This window comes from Pseudophryne corroboree, chromosome 2, assembly GCF_028390025.1.
Source record: "Pseudophryne corroboree isolate aPseCor3 chromosome 2, aPseCor3.hap2, whole genome shotgun sequence".
NCBI classification, from domain to species: Eukaryota; Metazoa; Chordata; class Amphibia; order Anura; family Myobatrachidae; genus Pseudophryne; species Pseudophryne corroboree.
Genome location: NC_086445.1, coordinates 752,848,995 through 752,872,506, shown reverse-complemented (window position 1 = coordinate 752,872,506; position 23,512 = coordinate 752,848,995). Strand labels below are relative to the sequence as shown.

Genomic DNA, 23,512 nt, shown 5'->3' with positions numbered 1-23,512 from the left:
GGCATTCAGGAAGAGGTCATTCCTACCCTGGTCAAAGCCAGAAAGGGGGTGACCGCACAACATTATCACCACATGTGGCGAAAATATGTTGCGTGGTGTGAGGCCAGGAAGGCCCCACGAAGAAATTTCAACTCAGTCGATTCCTGCATTTCTTGCAAACAGGAGTGTCTATGGGCCTCAAATTGGGGTCCATTAAGGTTCAAATTTCGGCCCTGTCGATTTTTCTTCCAGAAAGAATTGGCTTCAGTTCCTGAAGTCCAGAAGTTTGTCAAGGGAGTATTGCATATACAACCCCCTTTTGTGCCTCCAGTGGCACTGTGGGATCTCAACGTAGTTCTGGGATTCCTCAAAACACATTGGTTTAAAACCAGTCAAATCTGTGGATTTGAAGCATCTCACATGAAAAGTGAACATGCTCTTGGACCTGGCCTGGACCAGGCGAGTGTCAAATTGGTGGTTTTTTTTCTCAAAAAAGCCCATATCTGTTTGTCCATTCGGACAGGGCAGAGCTGCGGACTCGTCCCCAGTTCTCTCCCTAAGGTGGTGTCGGTGTTTCACCTGAACCAGCTTATTGTGGTGTCTTGCGCCTACTAGGGACTTGGAGGACTCCAAGTTGCTAGATGTGGTCAGGGCCCTGAAAATATAGGTTCCAGGACGGCTGGAGTCAGGAAAACTGACTTGCTGTTATCCTGTATGCACCCAACAAACTGTGTGCTCTTGCTTTTAAGCAGACTTTTGCTAGTTGGATGTGTAATACAATTCAGCTTGCACATTCTGTGGCAGGCCTGCCACAGCCAAAATATGTAAATGCCCATTCCACAAGGAAGGTGGGCTCATCTTGGGCGGCTGCCCGAGGGGTCTCGGCTTTACAACTTTGCCGAGCGGCTATTTAGTCAGGGGCAAACACGTTTGTAAAATCCTACAAATTTGATACCCTGGCTGAGGAGGACCTGGAGTTCTCTCATTCGGTGCTGCAGAGTCATCCGCACTCTCCCGCCCGTTTGGGAGCTTTGGTATAATCCCCATGGTCCTTTCAGGAACCCCAGCATCCACTAGGACGATAGAGAAAATAAGAATTTACTTACCGATAATTCTATTTCTCGGAGTCCGTAGTGGATGCTGGGCGCCCATCCCAAGTGCGGATTATCTGCAATACTTGTACATAGTTACAAAAATCGGGTTATTATTGTTGTGAGCCATCCTTTCAGAGGCTCCGCTGTTATCATACTGTTAACTGGGTTCAGATCACAGGTTGTACAGTGTGATTGGTGTGGCTGGTATGAGTCTTACCCGGGATTCATAAATCCTTCCTTATTGTGTACGCTCGTCCGGGCACAGTACCTAACTGAGGCTTGGAGGAGGGTCATAGGGGGAGGAGCCAGTGCACACCACCTGATCCTAAAGCTTTACTTTTTGTGCCCTGTCTCCTGCGGAGCCGCTATTCCCCATGGTCCTTTCAGGAACCCCAGCATCCACTACGGACTCCGAGAAATAGAATTATCGGTAAGTAAATACTTATTTTTACATTGTCACTTTTCAAAGTTGAAGTGTATTCAGTTTCAGCTGTAGGATTTAAAGGGACCATAAATTCAAGACCTGTTTGACTTTGTATTTAATACTATTGCCCCTTTAAATCCAGCAACCCAAATCCCCAAAAATGTATTTGTTTTGAAAAACACTGCGAAGGAAAGTTAACCCAAACCATTCTTTTCATTATTGCTGTGATCTACATTGGCTGTATTTTTGAAATCCACGCACTTGACCTGGTCCTGTCCAAAATTGTATAGCTTGAGTGTTGCTGGGAAGGGGCTTGGGGCTTTCATTAAAAGACAGCTAATAGAACATGACTGTATATCCTCTTCTGTGACGGATACTTCCTAAAATGTCATGTGTCTGTTTGGGGAGATGCACTTCTTATATTGAGGGCACTTTGGGGAAATATCAGAGCCATTATTTTGCTAGCTGTACTGGGGCTTAATTCTAGTGACTTATCTTAAAATGGGATGCCGGTGCACGGGATGCCATATGTCTGTGTACAGACATTTGCATCCCGTGAGCCAGAATGCTGGCAGGGGGGTGAGCGCAACGAAGCCCCTTGCGGGCTCGGGGGGGCCACAGGTTCTAGTCTCCCTCTATGGGTGTCGTGGACCTAGTATTCCAGCGGCGGTATAGTACCCCTGTCGGGATTCTGGCGGCGGTATTGAGACAGCCGGGATACTGATGGGTGGTATTTTAACCGCATACCCTTAAAACAGAATGTTCAAAAGCTCTTGTTGGGCTTCAAGTTCTTACTGCTGTCTATAACTGATTAATCTTATGCGATTGAACAGTGTTTGTAGGACTTAACTCAAGCTTCCAAATTTTACATAATGGTCTTCAGTTTGTAATGTGGCAGGGATAATATCTGCATGCAATGTTCTGTCAGTAGAATGAGAACATACAATCATTGGTTTCCACTATGCCTGAAGAAATATTGATCAAAATGTTTTGAAAATTTGCAAGGTCATAGCAGGAAGTCAATTACAGAACCAATTTAACATCAATTGTTTCTTGACCTTATGTTTTCTCTGGATAGTTAATGTTCGACTAGCACCTAGAATGGAACAATAACCTGGTTTCTTCATGCCTTACTGATGTGCATTGTTTTTGTTCTTCTACAATTGGAGAATTGTTTTGACGGTTTTCTAACTGTTTTTATTCTTGTCCTTTCTGTCTTGCTGTCCTCTCTACACTCTGCGTCCTTTCATAACTTGAGTTGTGAATTAGCTTTGCGTTGTCCTCCATAGTCCAGGATCGTCTAACTCTTTTCATATCCTAGGGTTGGCATCTTGCGATGAGCTTTTCTCGTTTACAGCTGCCCATAAATTGATCAGGTTGTCTTGTCTGATTTTGTTATATGCAGCATTGTAAAATTAAGTTGAAACAGGAGTAGGAATATGGCAAGCACCTGGAAAGAATTTGTTGAATTTTCCATGCCGTCTTCTCCCCCCACTGCATACGTTAGTGCCAACCTGGGCAATGCATCTCCAGTCGGACTGACTTTATCACCTTATGGCCGATCAGTAAGTTATCTAACCATACCAGTTATAATAATTGATCCCTCACTATAGCCCATACAGAGTTATGGCACATGCCTAAAACAATGGCTGTTTCAGATTTTTTTTTTTATTTATTTTCCCTCCGTTTGTCATTGGTGGTTTTATTATCCTGTTTGTTGTTTTTGTTTTTGCATTTTCTTCTGTCCGTTTATTTTAGCTTGTCATTAGCTTTTAGTTTTTCTTTTGTTTACTTTTTTTATTCATTTTTAGAAGTTTTGTTCCATTTCTAATAGTGCTAGTTAAGTTCCTTTGAAATGCCGCTTTCCACGTTTTTGTGTTTTTATAAAAAAAAAAAAGTAAATTAAACTTGACTGTTTACGTATATGACTTATATCAGTATTATTGATTTGAAGGTTGAAAGGTTCCAGAAATTCTATTTATCATTTTATTTTATTTTTTTAAATTTATTCCCATTTTTATAGTTTTTATTCATTTACATAGCACTTTAGTGTTCTAACATTTGGGTGTATGCATTCACATAGCTCAAAACACAGCGTGGAAGGAATGTACAGTACATAATAAAGGGCTTTAATGAAATACAGTTCTGATTGACATAAAGGATTTTAGCTGAATGTTAAAAAAAAAAAAAAAAAAACCATTGGGATGTTTTTCTTCAATGCACCATTTAAAGCTGTATTTATACATGTTTTAAACAGAATATTTTTAACTGTATACATTTGGTGTCATTTCAACGTCTTGATATCTCAACAGTCATTCCGAAGTTGTTCACAGCACCTAGCCTTTATTCAGTGAACGTACATCTTAAGGGACTGGCTTGGATCAGTCCCTTACTCTGCTTCAGTTGCTATTTTATCAAAACTGAACTGCTTGCTATCGCATGTGGGGGGGGGGGGGGTCGCCCAGTAGCAATGGGATTGCAATTGAATTGCGATTGCATTGCTGAATTGTGGGTGCCCCCTTCTTCGTAGCCTGGCTGCAAAAGCAAGCGCAGAGTGGCTTTTTTCAGGTTGCAGCAGACGCCCCTGCAACGCTGTGTTCCCGCACTTGGCTGTCCCGCAAGCGCATCTACCTGTCAGTCAGTCGCATCTTACTGTGTGTGCACTGGGCATAAGTAGTTCAGTGTGCAGTTGCATCGCTGATGCGATCCATACTGAATAAGGGTATCTGGTCTTTAGGTCGACCACTATTGGTCGACATGGTCACTAGGTTGACATGGACAAGGTCGACATGATTTTTTTTTTTTCCTTAATTTTTTAGAACTTTTTCATACTTTACGATTCACGTGGATTATGATTGGGAGTAGTAACCTGTGCCGAGCGAGGCACCTTGCCCGAAACAATTGCGAGCCATGCGAGGGGATACGGTGCACTAATTGGGGTTCCCAGTCAAATTTTATGAAAAAAACGACATAAAAATAAACTTATGTCGACTGTTTTCCATGACGACCTTGTTCATATTGTCCTAATGACCGTGTCGACCTAGTCATGGTTGACCTAACGGCTGTCGACTTAGTTACTGTCTACCCTATGATCTACACTCCTGAATAAGGCCCCTTATCAGCAACGGAATATGCTTTGCTATATAGAAATTTGAATAATTTCTATTCTCTGACGTCCTAGTGGATGCTGGGTACTCCGTAAGGACCATGGGGAATAGACGGGCTCCGCAGGAGACTGGGCACTCTTAAAAGAAAGATTAGGTACTATACGGAAGATTCCAGGAGAAAATCGGCGGCTGAAGACTCCGGTCTTCAATAAGGTAGCGCACAGCACTGCAGCTGTGCGCCATTGCTCCCACAGCACACCACACGCTCCGGTCACTGGTGGGTGCAGGGCGCTGGGGGGGCGCCCTGGGCTGCAATTTGTATACCTTAGTTGGCAAAATGCACATAATACAGTTATAAACTGTATATGTGCCTAATCCCCCGCCATAAATATTATTAAAAAAGCGGGAGAAGCCCGCCGCTGAAGGGGCGGGGCTATCTTCCTCAGCACAGCCAGCGCCATTTTCTCTTTACAGCTCCGCTGGAAGGACTCTCCCCTGCAGTATACACTACGGAAAGGGTAAAAAAGAGAGGGGGGGGGGGGGGGGGGCACATAAATTTATGCGCAAAAGGTGATATAAGCAGCTATTGGGAGAAAATTCACTTTGTATTAGTGTAAATCCCTCTGTTACATAGCGCTCTGGTGTGTGCTGGCACACTCTCTCTCTGTCTCCCCAAAGGACTTTGTGGGGTCCTGTCCTCAGTCAGAGCATTCCCTGTGTGTGTGTGCGGTGTGTCGGTACGGCTGTGTCGACATGTTTGATGAGGACGCTTACGTGGAGGCGGAGCAGGAGCCGATAAGTGTGATGTCGCCCCCTGCGGGGCCGACACCAGAGTGGATGGATATGTGGAAGGTATTAACCGACAGTGTCAACTCCTTGCATAAAAGGTTCGATGACGTAACAGCTTTGGGACAGCCGGCATTTCAGCCCGCGCCTGCCCAAGCGTCTCAGAGGCCATCAGGGGCTCAAAAATGCCCGCTACCTCAGATGGCAGACACAGATGTCGACACGGAGTCTGACTCCAGTGTCGACGAGGATGAGACAAATGTACAATCCACAAGGGCCATCCGATGCATGATTACGGCAATGAAAAATGTGTTGCACATTTCTGGCATTAACCCGGTTACCACAAAAAAGGGTATTATGTTTGGGGAGAAAAAGCAGCCAGTGACTTTTCCCCCATCTGATGAGTTAAATGAATTGTGTGAAGAAGCGTGGTGTTCCCCAGATAAGAAATTAGTGATTTCTAAGCGGTTACTAATGGCGTACCCTTTCCCGCCAACTGACAGGTTGCGTTGGGAAACATCCCCTAGGGTGGACAAGGCGCTCACACGCTTATCAAAAAAAGTGGCACTGCCGTCTTAGGATACGGCCGCCTTAAAGGAGCCTGCAGATAGAAAGCAGGAGGCTATCCTGAAGTCTGTGTATACACACTCAGGTACTATACTGAGACCTGCTATTGCTTCAGCATGGATGTGTAGTGCTGCAGCAGCATGGTCTGATTCCCTGTCAGATAACATTGATACCCTTGACAGGGATACTCTTTTGCTAACCATAGAGCATATTAAAGACGTAGTCTTATATATGAGGGATGCACAGAGGGACATTTGCCGGCTGGCATCTAGAATTCATGCAATGTCCATTTCTGCCAGGAGAGTATTATGGACTCGGCAGTGGACAGGTGATGCTGATTCTAAAAGGCACATGGAAGTTTTGCCTTATAAGGGTGAGGAATTGTTTGGGGACGGTCTCTCGGACCTCGTATCCACAGCAACAGCTGGGAAGTCGACTTTTTTACCTCAGGTTCCCTCACAGCCTAAGAAAGCACCGTATTATCAAGTACAGTCCTTTCGGCCCCAGAAAGGCAAGCGGGTCAGAGGCGCGTCCTTTCTGCCCAGAGGCAGGGGTAGAGGGAAAAAGCTGCACCAGACAGCCAGTTCCCAGGAACAAAAATCCTCCCCTGCTTCCACGAAGTCCACCGCATGACGCTGGGGCTCCACAGGTGGAGCCAGGTGCGGTGGGGGCCCGTCTCCGGAACTTCAGCGACCAGTGGGTTCGCTCACAGGTGGATCTCTGGGTTCTACAAGTGGTATCTCAGGGATACAAGCTGGAGTTCGAGACGTCTCCCCCTCGCCGTTACCTCAAATCAGCCTTGCCAGCTACTCCCAAGGAAAGGGAGGTAGTACTGGCTGCAATTCACAAGCTGTACCTCCAGCAGGTGATAATCAAAGTTCCCCTCCTTCAACAGGGACGGGGATACTATTCCACAATGTTTGTGGTACCGAAACCAGACGGTTCGGTAAGACCCATTCTAAATTTGAAATCCTTGAACACTTTTATATAAGGAAGTTCAAGTTCAAAATGGAATCGCTCAGGGCGGTTATTGCAAGCCTGGAAGAGGGGGATTTTATTGGTTCACTGGACATCAAGGATGCTTACCTACATGTCCTCATTTACCCACCTCACCAGGAGTACCTCCGGTTTGTGGTACAGGACTGCCATTACCAATTCCAGACGTTGCCGTTTGGTCTGTCCACGGCACCGAGGGTATTTACCAAGGTAATGGCCGAAATTATGATACTCCTTCGAAAGAAGGGCGTTATAATTATCCCGTACTTGGACGATCTCCTTATAAAGGCAAGGTCCAAGGAGCAGTTGTTGGTCGGAGTAGCACTATCTCAGGAAGTGCTACAACAGCACGGCTGGATTCTGAATATCCCAAAGTCGCAGCTGGTTCCTACGACGCATCTGCTGTTCTTGGACATGATTCTGGACACAGAACAGAAGAAGGTGTTTCTCCCGGAGGAGAAGGCCAAGGAGTTGTCATCTCTGGTCAGAGACCTCCTGAAACCAAAACAGGTGTCGGTGCATCACTGCACGCGAGTCCTGGAAAAGATGGTAGCTTCTTACGAAGCAATTCCCTTCGGCAGGTTCCATGCAAGGATCTTTCAGTGGGATCTGTTAGACAAGTGGTCCGGATCGCATCTTCAGATGCATCGGTTGATCACCCTGTCCCCGAGGGCCAGGGTGTCTCTGCTGTGGTGGCTGCAGAGTGCTCATCTTCTCGAGGGCCGCAGATTCGGCATTCAGGACTGGGTCCTGGTGACCACGGATGCAAGCCTCCGAGGTTGGGGGGCAGTCACTCAGGGAAGAAACTTCCAAGGACAATGGTCGAGTCAGGAGACTTCCCTACACATAAATATTCTGGAACTAAGGGCCATTTACAATGCCCTAAGTCAAGCAAAACCCCTGCTTCAAAACCAGCCGGTGCTGATTCAGTCAGACAACATCACGGCGGTCACCCATGTAAACAGACAGGGCGGCACAAGAAGCAGGATGGCAATGGCAGAAGTCACAAGGATTCTCCGATGGGCGGAGAATCACGTGATAGCACTTTCAGCAGTGTTCATTCCGGGAGTGGACAACTGGGAAGCAGACTTCCTCAGCAGGCACGACCTCCACCCGGGAGAGTGGGGACTTCATCCAGAAGTCTTCCAGCTGATTGTAAATCGTTGGGAAAGGCCACAGGTGGACATGATGGCGTCCCGCCTCAACAAAAAGCTAAAAAGATTTCTCTATCGTCCTAAGTGGATGCTGGGGTTCCTGAAAGGACCATGGGGAATAGCGGCTCCGCAGGAGACAGGGCACAAAAAAGTAAAGCTTTACTAGGTCAGGTGGTGTGCACTGGCTCCTCCCCCTATGACCCTCCTCCAGACTCCAGTTAGATTTTGTGCCCGAACGAGAAGGGTGCAATCTAGGTGGCTCTCCTAAAGAGCTGCTTAGAGAAAGTTTAGTTTAGGTTTTTTTCTTTACAGTGAGTCCTGCTGGCAACAGGATCACTGCAACGTGGGACTTAGGGGGAAAGTAGTAAACTCACCTGCATGCAGAGTGGATTTGCTGCTTGGCTACTGGACACCATTAGCTCCAGAGGGATCGAACACAGGCCCAGCCGTGGAGTCCGGTCCCGGAGCCGCGCCGCCGACCCCCTTGCAGATGCTGAAGCGTGAAGAGGTCCGGAAACCGGCGGCTGAAGACTCCTCAGTCTTCATAAGGTAGCGCACAGCACTGCAGCTGTGCGCCATTTTCCTCTCAGCACACTTCACTGGGCAGTCACTGAGGGTGCAGAGCGCTGGGGGGGGGCGCTCTGAGAGGCAAATATAAACCTTATACAAGGCTAAAAATACCTCACATATAGCCCATAGGGGCTATATGGAGATATTTAACCCCTGCCTGACTGGAAAAATAGCGGGAGAAGAACCCGCCGAAAAAGGGGCGGGGCCTATCTCCTCAGCACACGGCGCCATTTTCTGTCACAGCTCCGCTGGTCAGAACGGCTCCCAGGTCTCTCCCCTGCACTGCACTACAGAAACAGGGTAAAACAGAGAGGGGGGGCACATTAATGGCTATATATATATATATTAAAGCAGCTATAAGGGAGCACTTAATATAAGGATATCCCTTGTATATATAGCGCTTTGTGGTGTGTGCTGGCAGACTCTCCCTCTGTCTCCCCAAAAGGGCTAGTGGGTCCTGTCTTCATTAGAGCATTCCCTGTGAGTTTGCGGTGTGTGTCGGTACGTGGTGTCGACATGTATGAGGACGATATTGGTGTGGAGGCGGAGCAATTGCCAAATATGCAGATGTCACCCCCCAGGGGGTCGACACCAGAATGGATGCCTTTATTTGTGGAATTACGTGATGGTTTATCTTCCCTTAAACAGTCAGTTGAGGACATGAGGCGGCCGGACAATCAATTAATGCCTGTCCAGGCGCCTCAAACACCGTCAGGGGCTGTAAAACGCCCTTTGCCTCAGTCGGTCGACACAGACCCAGACACGGGCACTGATTCCAGTGACGACGGTAGAAATTCAAACGTATTTTCCAGTAGGGCCACACGTTATATGATTTTGGCAATGAAGGAGACGTTACATTTAGCTGATACTACAGATACCGTAAAACAGGGTATTATGTATGGTGTGAAAAAACTACAAACAGTTTTTCCTGAATCAGAAGAATTAAATGACGTGTGTGATGAAGCGTGGGTTGCTCCTGATAAAAAGTTGATAATTTCAAAAAAAGTTATTGGCATTATACCCTTTCCCGCCAGAGGTTAGGGCGCGCTGGGAAACACCCCCTAAGGTGGACAAGGCGCTCACACGCTTATCCAAACAAGTGGCGTTACCCTCTCCTGAGACGGCCGCACTTAAGGATCCATCAGATAGAAAGATGGAAGTTATTCAAAAGAATATATACACACATGCAGGTGTTATACTACGACCAGCTATAGCAACTGCCTGGATGTGCAGTGCTGGAGTAGTTTGGTCAGAATCCCTGATTGAAAATATTGATACCCTAGATAGGGACAATGTTTTACTGTCGTTAGAACAAATAAAGGATGCATTTATCTATATGCGTGATGCACAGAGGGATATTTGCACACTGGCATCTCGGGTGAGTGCTATGTCCATTTCAGCCAGAAGAGCCTTATGGACACGACAGTGGACAGGCGATGCGGATTCAAAACGTCACATGGAGGTTTTGCCGTATAAAGGGGAGGAGTTATTTGGAGTTGGTCTATCAGACTTGGTGGCCACGGCTACTGCCGGGAAATCCACTTTTTTACCTCAAGTCACTCCCCAACAGAGAAAGGCACCGACCTTTCAACCACAGCCTTTTCGCTCCTACAAAAATAAGAGAGCAAAGGGCTTGTCGTACCTGCCACGAGGCAGAGGAAGAGGGAAGAGACACCAACAGGCAGCTCCTTCCCAGGAACAGAAGCCCTCCCCGGCTCCTGCAAAAACCTCAGCATGACGCTGGGGCCTCTCAAGCGGACTCGGGGACAGTGGGGGGCCGTCTCAAAAATTACAGCGCGCAGTGGGCTCACTCGCAGGTAGACCCCTGGATCCTGCAGATAATATCTCAGGGGTACAGGTTGGAATTAGAGACGGATCCTCCTCATCGTTTCCTGAAGTCTGCCTTACCAACCGTCTCTTCCGAAAGGGAGAGGGTGTTGGAAGCCATTCACAAGCTGTACGCTCAGCAGGTGATAGTCAAAGTACCCCTATTACAACAAGGAAAGGGGTATTATTCCACTCTATTTGTGGTACCGAAGCCGGATGGCTCGGTAAGGCCTATTCTAAATCTGAAGTCCTTGAACCTCTACATAAAAAAGTTCAAGTTCAAGATGGAGTCACTCAGAGCAGTGATAGCGAACCTGGAAGAAGGGGACTTTATGGTATCCTTGGACATCAAGGATGCGTATCTACACGTTCCGATTTACCCCGCACACCAGGGGTACCTCAGGTTCATTGTTCAAAACTGTCACTATCAGTTTCAGACGCTGCCGTTCGGATTGTCCACGGCGCCTCGGGTCTTTACCAAGGTAATGGCCGAGATGATGATTCTTCTTCGAAGAAAAGGCGTATTAGTTATCCCATACTTGGACGATCTCCTAATAAGGGCAAGGTCCAGAGAACAGCTGGAGACAGCTTTAGCACTATCTCAAGAGGTGCTAAGACAACACGGGTGGATTCTGAATATTCCAAAATCCCATTTAATCCCGACAACTCGTCTGCTGTTCCTAGGAATGATTCTGGACACGGTTCAGAAAAAGGTTTTCCTTCCAGAGGAAAAAGCCAAGGAGTTATCCGATCTGGTCAGGAACCTCCTAAAACCAGGAAAAGTGTCAGTACATCAATGCACAAGAGTCCTGGGAAAAATGGTGGCTTCTTACGAAGCAATTCCATTCGGCAGATTCCATGCAAGAATATTCCAAAGGGATCTGTTGGACAAATGGTCAGGGTCGCATCTGCAGATGCACCTGCGAATAACCCTGTCACCAAAGACAAGGGTGTCACTTCTGTGGTGGTTGCAGAAGGCTCACCTATTAGAAGGCCGCAGATTCGGCATTCAGGATTGGATCCTGGTGACCACGGACGCCAGCCTGAGAGGCTGGGGAGCAGTCACACAAGGAAGAAACTTCCAGGGAGTATGGACGAGTCTGGAAAAGTCTCTTCACATAAACATTCTGGAACTAAGAGCAATCTACAATGCTCTAAGCCAGGCGGAACTTCTCCTGCAAGGAAAGCCGGTGTTGATTCAGTCGGACAACATCACGGCGGTCGCCCATGTAAACAGGCAGGGCGGCACAAGAAGCAGGAGTGCAATGGCAGAAGCTGCCAAGATTCTTCGCTGGGCGGAGAATCACGTGATAGCACTGTCAGCAGTGTTCATCCCGGGCGTGGACAACTGGGAAGCAGACTTCCTCAGCAGACACGATCTTCATCCGGGAGAGTGGGGTCTACATCCAGAAGTCTTCAACATGTTAATAGACTGTTGGGAAAGACCAATTGTAGACATGATGGCGTCTCGCCTCAACAAGAAACTGGACAAATATTGCGCCAGGTCAAGAGATCCACAGGCAATAGCTGTGGACGCACTGGTAACTCCTTGGGTGTACCAGTCAGTGTATGTGTTTCCTCCTCTGCCGCTCATACCAAAGGTATTGAAGATCATACGGCAAAGAAGAGTAAGAACAATACTAGTGGTTCCGGATTGGCCGAGAAGGACTTGGTATCCGGAACTTCAAGAGATGCTCACGGACGAACCGTGGCCTCTACCTCTGAGAAGGGACCTGCTACAGCAGGGTCCCTGTCTTTTTCAAGACTTACCGCGGCTGCGTTTGACGGCATGGCGGTTGAACGCCAGATCCTAAAAGGGAAAGGCATTCCAGAAGAAGTCATTCCTACCTTGATTAAGGCACGGAAGGAAGTCACCGTGAAACATTATCACCGCATTTGGCGAAAATATGTAGCGTGGTGCGAGGATCGGAGGGTTCCGACGGAGGAATTCCAACTGGGTCGTTTCCTACATTTCCTGCAATCAGGATTATCTATGGGTCTCAAATTGGGATCCATTAAGGTTCAAATTTCGGCCCTGTCAATATTCTTCCAAAAAGAATTGGCCTCTGTCCCTGAGGTCCAGACTTTTGTCAAGGGAGTACTGCATATACAGCCTCCTGTGGTGCCTCCGGTGGCACCGTGGGATCTAAATGTAGTTTTAGATTTCCTCAAATCCCATTGGTTTGAACCATTGAAAAAGGTGGATTTGAAATATCTCACATTGAAAGTGACTATGTTACTAGCCCTGGCCTCTGCCAGGAGAGTATCTGAATTGGCGGCTTTATCTTATAAAAGTCCTTATCTAATCTTCCATTCGGATAGGGCAGAACTGCGGACTCGTCCGCATTTTCTCCCTAAAGTGGTATCAGCATTTCATCTGAACCAACCTATTGTGGTGCCTGCGGCCACTAGCGACTTGGAGGACTCCAAGTTGTTGGACGTTGTCAGAGCCTTAAAAATATACATTGCAAGGACGGCTGGAGTCAGAAAATCTGACTCGCTGTTTATATTGTATGCACCCAACAAGTTGGGCGCACCTGCTTCTAAGCAGTCGATTGCTCGTTGGATTTGTAACACAATTCAACTTGCACATTCTGTGGCAGGCCTGCCACAGCCTAAAACTGTAAAAGCCCACTACACAAGGAAGGTGGGCTCATCTTGGGCGGCTGCCCGAGGGGTCTCGGCATTACAACTCTGCCGAGCAGCTACGTGGTCGGGGGAGAACACGTTTGTAAAATTTTACAAATTTGATACCCTGGCAAAGGAGGACCTGGAGTTCTCTCATTCGGTGCTGCAGAGTCATCCGCACTCTCCCGCCCGTTTGGGAGCTTTGGTATAATCCCCATGGTCCTTTCAGGAACCCCAGCATCCACTTAGGACGATAGAGAAAATAAGAATTTACTTACCGATAATTCTATTTCTCGGAGTCCGTAGTGGATGCTGGGCGCCCATCCCAAGTGCGGATTATCTGCAATACTTGTACATAGTTATTGTTAACTAATTCGGGTTATTGTTAAGGAGCCATCTTTAAGAGGCCCTTTCTGTTGTCATACTGTTAACTGGGTTTAGATCACAAGTTGTACGGTGTGATTGGTGTGGCTGGTGTGAGTCTTACCCGGGATTCAAAATGCCTCCCTTATTGTGTATGCTCGTCCGGGCACAGTACCTAACTGGAGTCTGGAGGAGGGTCATAGGGGGAGGAGCCAGTGCACACCACCTGACCTAGTAAAGCTTTACTTTTTTGTGCCCTGTCTCCTGCGGAGCCGCTATTCCCCATGGTCCTTTCAGGAACCCCAGCATCCACTACGGACTCCGAGAAATAGAATTATCGGTAAGTAAATTCTTATTATTGCGCCAGGTCAAGGGACCCTCAGGCGATAGCTGTGGACGCTCTAGTGACACCGTGGGTGTACCAGTCGGTTTATGTGTTCCCTCCTCTTCCTCTCATACCAAAGGTACTGAGGATAATAAGAAAGAGAGGAGTAAGAACTATACTCATCGTTCCGGATTGGCCAAGAAGAACTTGGTACCCGGAACTACAAGAAATTATCTCAGAGGACCCTTGGCCTCTGCTGCTCCGACAGGACCTGCTACAGCAGGGGCCCTGTCTGTTCCAAGACTTAGCGCGGCTGCGTTTGACGGCATGGCGGTTGAACGCCGGATCCTAATGGAAAAGGGCATTCCGGTTGAAGTCATTCCTACGCTGATAAAAGCTAGGAAGGATGTGACAGCAAAACATTATCACTGCATATGGCGAAAATATGTTGCTTGGTGTGAGGCCATGAAGGCCCCAACAGAGGAATTTCAGCTGGGTCGATTTCTGCACTTCCTACAGTCAGGAGTGATTATGGGCCTAAAATTGGGATCCATTAAAGTCCAGATTTCGGCCCTGTCTATTTTCTTTCAAAAAGAACTGGCTTCAATGCCTGAAGTTCAGACGTTTGTTAAGGGAGTGCTGCATATTCAGCCCCCTTTTGTGCCTCCAGTGGCACCTTGGGATCTCAACGTAGTGTTGGATTTCCTAAAATCACATTGGTTTGAGCCACTTCAGACCGTGGAGTTGAAGTATCTCACGTGGAAAGTGGTCATGCTTTTGGCCGTGGCTTCGGCTAGGCGTGTGTCAGAATTGGCGGCTTTGTCATGTAAAAGCCCTTATCTGATCTTCCATATGGACAGGGCAGAATTGAGGACTCGTCCCCAATTTCTCCCAAAGGTGGTATCAGCGTTTCATTTGAATCAACCTATTGTGGTGCCTGCGGCTACTCGGGACTTGGAGGATTCCAAGTTGCTGGACGTAGTCCGGGCCCTGAAAATCTATGTTTCCAGGACGGCTAGAGTCAGAAAAACTGACTCTCTGTTTATCCTGCATGCACCCAACAAGCTGGGTGCTCCTGCTTCTAAGCAGACTATTGCTCGCTGGATCTGTAGCACGTTTCAACTTGCACATTCTGCGGCTGGACTGCCGCATCCTAAATCAGTAAAAGCCCATTCCACGTGGAAGGTGGGCTCTTCTTGGGCGGCTGCCTGAGGGGTTTCGGCTTTACAACTTTGCCGAGCTGCTACTTGGTCGGGATCAAACACTTTTTTGCAAAATTCTACAAGTTTGATACCCTGGCTGAGGAGGACCTTGAGTTTGCCCATTCGGTGCTGCAGAGTCATCCGCACTCTCCTGCCCGTTTGGGAGCTTTGGTATAATCCCCATGGTCCTTACGGAGTACCCAGCATCCACTAGGACGTCAGAGAAAATAAGAATTTACTCACCGTTAATTCTATTTCTCGTAGTCCGTAGTGGATGCTATGAGCCCGTCCCAAGTGCGGACTTTCTGAAATACTTGTATATAGTTATTGCTTAACTATAGGGTTATTGGTTCTGAGCCATCTGTTGAATGAGGCTCAGTTGTTCATACTGTTAACTGGGTATAGTTATCACAAGTTGTACGGTGTGGCTGGTATGAGTCTTACCCTGGATTCCAAATCCTTTCCTAGTAATGTCGGCTCTTCCGGGCACAGTTTCCCTAACTGAGGTCTGGAGGAGGGGCATAGAGGGAGGAGCCAGTGCACACCAGATATAGTACGTAATCTTTCTTTTAAGAGTGCCCAGTTTCCTGCGGAGCCCGTCTATTCCCCATGGTCCTTACGGAGTACCCAGCATCCACTACAGACTACGAGAAATAGAATTACCGGTGAGTAAATTCTTATTTTCATCTTTAGCTATACATTTAGTACTGTGATACCTTCTGTTCCCTACTGAGTGTGGTTGCACCCTGTGGTTAGATCACCCATCTACTCAATCACGCACCTAAAAAATACAATCCATGGAGTAATTTGACTGTCACACGGTCTCAGCCTTAAATATCTAACCATCCATCGTTTTCATAGATTAACTGTTTGGTTAGAAGTGGCTATAAATCATCTTGGATATAGCTTTTCACTGATGCTGCATGTTGCACAGTAGAAAAACACTGTATCCTTGAAATAGCGAGTTGCTAGTGTATATAAGTAGACTGACCTTTTTGGGTTTTTCTCTTAAACTATAATGCCATTTTTAGAGCATTACTGTTTTTAATATATTCGAAGAGTTTTTGTCTAGTAACACACAGGATGCTTTTTATGTCAGGATAGATTTGCCTTCAGATAACAGCAAATGCTGAAGTCTGGTCACATAATCGCTAATAAAGTATTTCCTTTTATTGTGTTATAGAACACAATCCTATTGCACAAAATATCTAATCCAGTAGTCTAAATACTCTGCTGCTCCCAATCTTAGTGCGGAATTCAGCTGCAGGCTTTACCATACGGCTTCAGCTCCCGTGTAAAGTGACCGGAGTTCTTCAGACCCACGAGTAGCCCTGAGGGATAACTTAATGCATATTTCGCAACTCAGAAGGGTACAAACAGAAATGTGCTTTGTGCTTCCACAGGGCTAATCATGTGCACTTTACTTGGGAACTGAAGCCGTACGGAAAAGCCTACAGCTCGAGTTCTCTTCTTAGGGGGGCATCCAATTACTTGTGATATGTTTCTCTGACGTCCTAGTGGATGCTGGGAACTCCGTAAGGACCATGGGGAATAGCGGCTCCGCAGGAGACTGGGCACAACAGTAAAAGCTTTAGGACTACCTGGTGTGCACTGGCTCCTCCCCCTATGACCCTCCTCCAAGCCTCAGTTAGATTTTTGTGCCCGGCCGAAAAGGGTGCACACTAGGGGCTCTCCTGAGCTTCTTAGTGAAAGTTTTAGTTTGTTTTTTATTTTCAGTGAGACCTGCTGGCAACAGGCTCACTGCATCGAGGGACTAAGGGGAGAAGAAGCGAACTCACCTGCGTGCAGAGTGGATTGGGCTTCTTAGGCTACTGGACACCATTAGCTCCAGAGGGACCGAACACAGGCCCAGCCTCGGAGCTCGGTCCCAGAGCCGCGCCGCCGGCCCCCTTACAGAGCCAGAAGCAAGAAAAGGTCCGGAAAAATCGGCGGCAGAAGACATTAGTCTTCAACAAGGTAGCGCACAGCACTGCAGCTGTGCGCCATTGTTACTCAGGCACACTTCACACTCCGGTCACTGAGGGTGCAGGGCGCTAGGGGGGGGCGCCCTGAGCAGCAATGTAAAACACCTTGGCTGGCATAAATACACCACATATAACCCCCAGGGCTATATGGATGTATTTTAACCCCTGCCAGAACTCACCAAAAAAGCGGGAGAAAAGGCTGCCGAGAAGGGGGCGGAGCCTATCTCCTCAGCACACGGGCGCCATTTTCCATCACAGCTCCGCTGGAAGGACGTCTCCCTGACTCTCCCCTGCAGTCCTGCACTACAGAAAAGGGTAAAAAAGAGAGGGGGGCACTAATTTGGCGCAGTTGTTTATACTAACTGCAGCTATAAAGGGAAAAGCACATTTTATAGTGGTATTCCTGTGTGTGTATGTATATATATATATATATATATATATGTATGTATGTATGTATATATGTATATATATATATATATGTGTGTGTGTGTGTGTGTGTGTGTGTGTGTGTATATATATATATATATATATATATATATATATATGTATGTGTATATATATATATAGCGCTCTGGTGTGTGCTGGCATACTCTCCCTCTGTCTCCCCAAAGGGCTAGTGGGGTCCTGTCCTCTATCAGAGCATTCCCTGTGTGTGTGGGGTGTGTCGGTACGATTGTGTCGACATGTTTGAGGAGGAAAATGAAATGGAGGCGGAGCAATTGCCTATTATAGAGTTGTCACCCCCTAGGGAGTCGACACCTGAGTGGATGAGCTTATGGAAGGAATTGCGTGACAGTGTCAGCTCTTTACGACAGACAGTTGACGACATGAGACAGCCGGCTACTCAGCTTTTGCCTGTCCAGCGTTCTCAAACGCCATCAGGGGCTTTAAAACGCCCGTTACCTCAAATGGCAGACACAGACACGGATACTGACTCCAGTGTCGATGATGAGGAGACAAACGTGACTTCCACTAGGGCCACACGTTACATGATTGAAGCAATGAAAAATGTATTGCATATATCTGATAATACAAGTACCACTAAAAAGGGTATTATGTTTGGTGAGAAAAAACTGCCTGTAGTTTTTCCTGTGTCCGAGGAATTAAATGAAGTGTGTGATGAGGCGTGGGTTTCCCCCGATAAAAAACTGATCATTCCTAAAAGGTTATTGGCATCGTACCCTTTCCCGCCAGAGGATAGGGCACGTTGGGAAACACCCCCTAGGGTAGATAAAGCGCTCACACGCTTGTCTAAACAGGTAGCACTACCCTCTCCTGATACGGCCGCCCTAAAGGAACCTGCCGATAGAAAGCTGGAGAATATCCTAAAATGTATATACACTCACACGGGTGTTATACTGCGACCAGCAATCGCCTCTGCCTGGATGTGCAGTGCGGGCCTGGCGTGGTCGGATTCCCTGACTGAAAATATTGATACCCTAGATAGGGACAGTATATTACTGACTATAGAGCATTTGAAGGATGCATTTCTATATATGCGTGATGCACAGAGGGATATTTGCCGACTGGCATCAAGAGTTAGCGCGCTGTCCATTTCTGCAAGAAGAGGTTTATGGACGCAGCAGTGGTCAGGTGATGCGGATTCTAAAAGGCACATGGAAGTATTGCCTTATAAGGGGGAGGAGTTATTTGGGGTAGGTCTATCAGACCTGGTAGCCACGGCAACTGCTGGAAAATCCACATTTTTACCCCAGGTAGCTTCTCAACCTAAGAAGACGCCGTATTATCAGGCGCAGTCCTTTCGGCCCCATAAGGGCAAGCGGGCAAAAGGCGCCTCATTTCTGCCCCGTGGCAGAGGGAGAGGAAAAAGGCTGCAACAAACAGCCAGTTCCCAGGAACAAAAGCCCTCTCCCGCCTCCGCAAAGTCCTCAGCATGACGCTGGGGCTTTACAAGCGGACTCAGGCACGGTGGGGGCCCGTCTCAAGAAATTCAGTGCGCAGTGGGCCCACTCGCAAGTGGACCCCTGGATCCTTCAGGTGGTATCTCAGGGGTACAAATTGGAATTCGAGACGTCTCCCCCTTGCCGTTTTCTAAAGTCTGCTTTACCAACGTCTCCCTCAGACAGGGAGGCAGTATTGGAAGCCATTCACAAGCTGTATTCCCAGCAGGTGATAATCAAGGTACCCCTCCTACAACAGGGAAAGGGGTACTATTCCACACTATTTGTGGTACCGAAGCCGGACGGCTCGGTGAGACCAATTTTAAACCTAAAATCCTTGAACACTTACATACAAAGGTTCAAATTCAAGATGGAGTCACTCCGAGCAGTGATTGCAAACCTGGAAGAAGGGGACTATATGGTGTCTCTGGACATCAAAGATGCTTACCTACATGTCCCAATTTACCCTTCTCACCAAGGGTACCTCAGGTTTGTGGTACAGAACTGTCACTATCAGTTTCAGACGCTGCCGTATGGATTGTCCACGGCACCCCGGGTCTTTACCAAGGTAATGGCCGAAATGATGATACTCCTTCGAAGAAAGGGAGTTTTAGTTATCCCTTACTTGGACGATCTCCTGATAAGGGCAAGATCCAGGGAACAGTTGGAAGTCGGAGTAGCACTATCCCAGATAGTGCTGCGCCAGCGCGGTTGGATTCTCAATATTCCAAAATCGCAGCTGATCCCGACGACACGACTTCTATTCCTAGGGATGATCCTGGACACAGTCCAGAAAAAGGTGTTTCTCCCGGAGGAGAAAGCCAGGGAGTTATCCGAACTAGTCAGAAATCTCCTAAAACCAGGCCAAGTCTCAGTGCATCAATGCACAAGGGTCCTGGGAAAGATGGTGGCTTCTTACGAAGCAATCCCTTTCGGCAGATTCCACGCAAGAACCTTCCAGTGGGATCTGCTAGACAAATGGTCCGGGTCGCATCTTCAGATGCATCAGCGGATAACCTTGTCACCAAGGACAAGGGTGTCTCTCCTGTGGTGGTTGCAGAGTGCTCATCTTCTAGAGGGCCGCAGATTCGGCATTCAGGACTGGGTCCTGGTGACCACGGATGCCAGCCTGAGAGGCTGGGGAGCAGTCACACAGGGAAAAAATTTCCAGGGCTTGTGGTCAAGCCTGGAGACATCACTGCACATAAATATCCTGGAGCTAAGGGCCATCTACAATGCTCTAAGCCTAGCAAGACCTCTGCTTCAAGGTCAGCCAGTGCTGATCCAGTCGGACAACATCACGGCAGTCGCCCACGTAAACAGACAGGGCGGCACAAGAAGCAGGAGGGCAATGACAGAAGTTGCAAGGATTCTTCGCTGGGCGGAAAATCATGTGATAGCACTGTCAGCAGTGTTCATTCCGGGAGTGGACAACTGGGAAGCAGACTTCCTCAGCAGACACGACCTCCACCCGGGGGAGTGGGGACTTCACCCAGAAGTCTTCCACATGATTGTGAACCGGTGGGAAAAACCAAAGGTGGACATGATGGCGTCCCGCTTCAACAAAAAACTAGACGGGTATTGCGCCAGGTCAAGGGACCCTCAGGCAATAGCTGTGGACGCTCTGATAACACCGTGGGTGTACCAGTCAGTGTATGTGTTCCCTCCTCTGCCTCTCATACCCAAGGTACTGAGAATCATAAGAAGGAGAGGAGTAAGGACTATACTCGTGGCTCCGGATTGGCCAAGAAGGACTTGGTACCCGGAACTTCAAGAGATGCTCACAGAGGACCCGTGGCCTCTACCTCTAAGAAAGGACCTGCTCCAGCAGGGACCCTGTCTGTTCCAAGACTTACCGCGGCTGGGTTTGACGGCATGGCGGTTGAACGCCGGATCCTGAAGGAAAAAGGCATTCCGGATGAAGTCATCCCTACCCTGATCAAAGCCGGGAAGGATGTAACCGTACAACATTATCACCGTATTTGGCGTAAATATGTTGCGTGGTGCGAGGCAAGGAAGGCCCCTACAGAGGAATTTCAACTGGGTCGTTTCCTGCATTTCCTGCAAACAGGACTGTCTATGGGCCTAAAATTAGGGTCTATTAAGGTTCAAATTTCGGCCCTGTCGATTTTCTTCCAGAAAGAACTGGCTTCAGTTCCTGAAGTTCAGACGTTTGTCAAGGGGGTACTGCATATACAGCCTCCTTTTGTGCCTCCAGTGGCACCTTGGGATCTCAATGTTGTTTTGGGGTTCCTAAAATCACATTGGTTTGAACCACTCTCCACTGTGGACTTAAAATATCTCACATGGAAAGTGGTAATGCTGTTAGCCCTGGCTTCAGCCAGGCGTGTCTCAGAATTGGCGGCTTTATCCTATAAAAGCCCTTACCTAATTTTTCATACGGACAGGGCAGAATTGAGGACTCGTCCTCAATTTCTCCCTAAGGTGGTTTCAGCGTTTCACTTGAACCAGCCTATTGTGGTACCTGCGGCTACTAAGGACTTGGAGGACTCCAAGTTGCTGGACGTAGTCAGGGCCCTGAAAATATGTTTCCAGGACGGCTGGAGTCAGAAAATCTGACTCGCTGTTTATCCTGTATGCACCCAACAAGCTGGGTGCTCCTGCTTCTAAGCAGACTATTGCTCGTTGGATTTGTAGTACAATTCAGCTTGCACATTCTGTGGCAGGCCTGCCACAGCCAAAATCTGTAAAAGCCCATTCCACAAGGAAGGTGGGCTCATCTTGGGCGGCTGCCCGAGGGGTCTCGGCTTTACAACTTTGCCGAGCAGCTACTTGGTCAGGGGCAAACACGTTTGCTAAATTCTACAAATTTGATACCCTGGCCGAGGAGGACCTGGAGTTCTCTCATTCGGTGCTGCAGAGTCATCCGCACTCTCCCGCCCGTTTGGGAGCTTTGGTATAATCCCCATGGTCCTTACGGAGTTCCCAGCATCCACTAGGACGTCAGAGAAAATAAGAATTTACTTACCGATAATTCTATTTCTCGTAGTCCGTAGTGGATGCTGGGCGCCCATCCCAAGTGCGGATTGTCTGCAATACTTGTACATAGTTATTGTTACAAAAATCGGGTTATTATTGTTGTGAGCCATCTTTTCAGAGGCTCCTCTGTTATCATGCTGTTAACTGGGTTCAGATCACAAGTTGTACAGTGTGATTGGTGTGGCTGGTATGAGTCTTACCCGGGATTCAAAATCCTTCCTTATTGTGTACGCTCTTCCGGGCACAGTATCCTAACTGAGGCTTGGAGGAGGGTCATAGGGGGAGGAGCCAGTGCACACCAGGTAGTCCTAAAGCTTTTACTTTTGTGCCCAGTCTCCTGCGGAGCCGCTATTCCCCATGGTCCTTACGGAGTTCCCAGCATCCACTACGGACTACGAGAAATAGAATTATCGGTAAGTAAATTCTTATTTTTTGTCCTATTTAAAAACATCCTGATAATGCAATTTTTAACTGTATCCGATTAGAGGCCCAATTAGACCTGTGATCGTGCAATAACACATGATCGGGGCTAACACGGAGATTCGGGAACCGGCACCACAGCACATGCGGCAGTAGCTTAAACTTGGTTCCAGCTGTGAGCCAATCGCTGACAGGTGTTAATTCAAAAGAAGCCGTAGCATCATTTTTAAATTTGCTGTTAATGCACAATTATTTTTTAAAAACTAATGCCTTCTGCAGAACAATATCTTATGGCTGTGGAAAAGAACATTTTATGTATTTCACAATAAGTAATTGAAAGCTGGATGATTGTAGTGTATAAGTTGCACAACATAAGATCTGCCTACGTGATCACTAGTAGCAGGTGGTATTCATGGCTTTTACAAATTAATGCCCAGATTTATTAAGCCTTGGAGAGTGATTAATAGCACGGTGATAAAGTTCCAATCAGCTCCTAACTGTCATTTTTCAAACACATCCTGTAACATGGCAATTAGGAGCTGATTAGCTGGTACTTTATCATTGTGCAATTTATCACTCTCCAAGGCTTGATAAATGGGCATCTAAGTTTGATTTTAAAGCTGGTCCATCATCCAGTTGTTTAAGTTTAAAATGTGTCCAGTCACTGGTTTCATGTGTAGTCTTGGACCTTGCTTAAAGGAAGACCGTAATGGGCCCTACACACTTATCGATTGCCGGACGAGGTGCCCGACGGCCGTTACAGCTGACGGGTGACCCGGCGGTGGGGGGGTGGTGGTGACGGGGGGAGAGAAGTTTCTTCACTCTAGCTGTCACCCGGCTCCATAGCAATGCATGCTGATATGGACGAGATTGTCCATATTGGATTGCATGTTTAAACGACCCGGCACCAGCGATGAACGAGCGCGGAGCCGCGTATCTTTCATCGCTGGTGCCTACACACTGAAAGATATGAACGGTATCTCGTTCATTAATGTATCGGCCAGAGTGTAGGGCCTATAAGACTGCTGCAAACCTGGAAGCGTTTGTTCTTTACCTTGATACCCTGATGTGATGTGTGGCATTACAACGATATTCTAGAATTGCATTAGACAGTAGTTTATGCTGAAACTGCCAAACCGTCTTGTTTGAGAAGTCGAAGCTTAAGCTGCTCCAGAACTGTTGGT

At 47.6% G+C, this 23,512-nt stretch overlaps 1 protein-coding gene across 3 annotated transcripts in view; it reads left to right on the top strand.

Annotated features, from left to right (window-relative positions):
- The window catches only part of CSDE1 (cold shock domain containing E1), a 281,875-nt gene that overhangs the window by 67,714 nt on the left and 190,649 nt on the right, over positions 1–23,512 (top strand). The gene's annotated exons all lie outside the window — the stretch shown is intronic.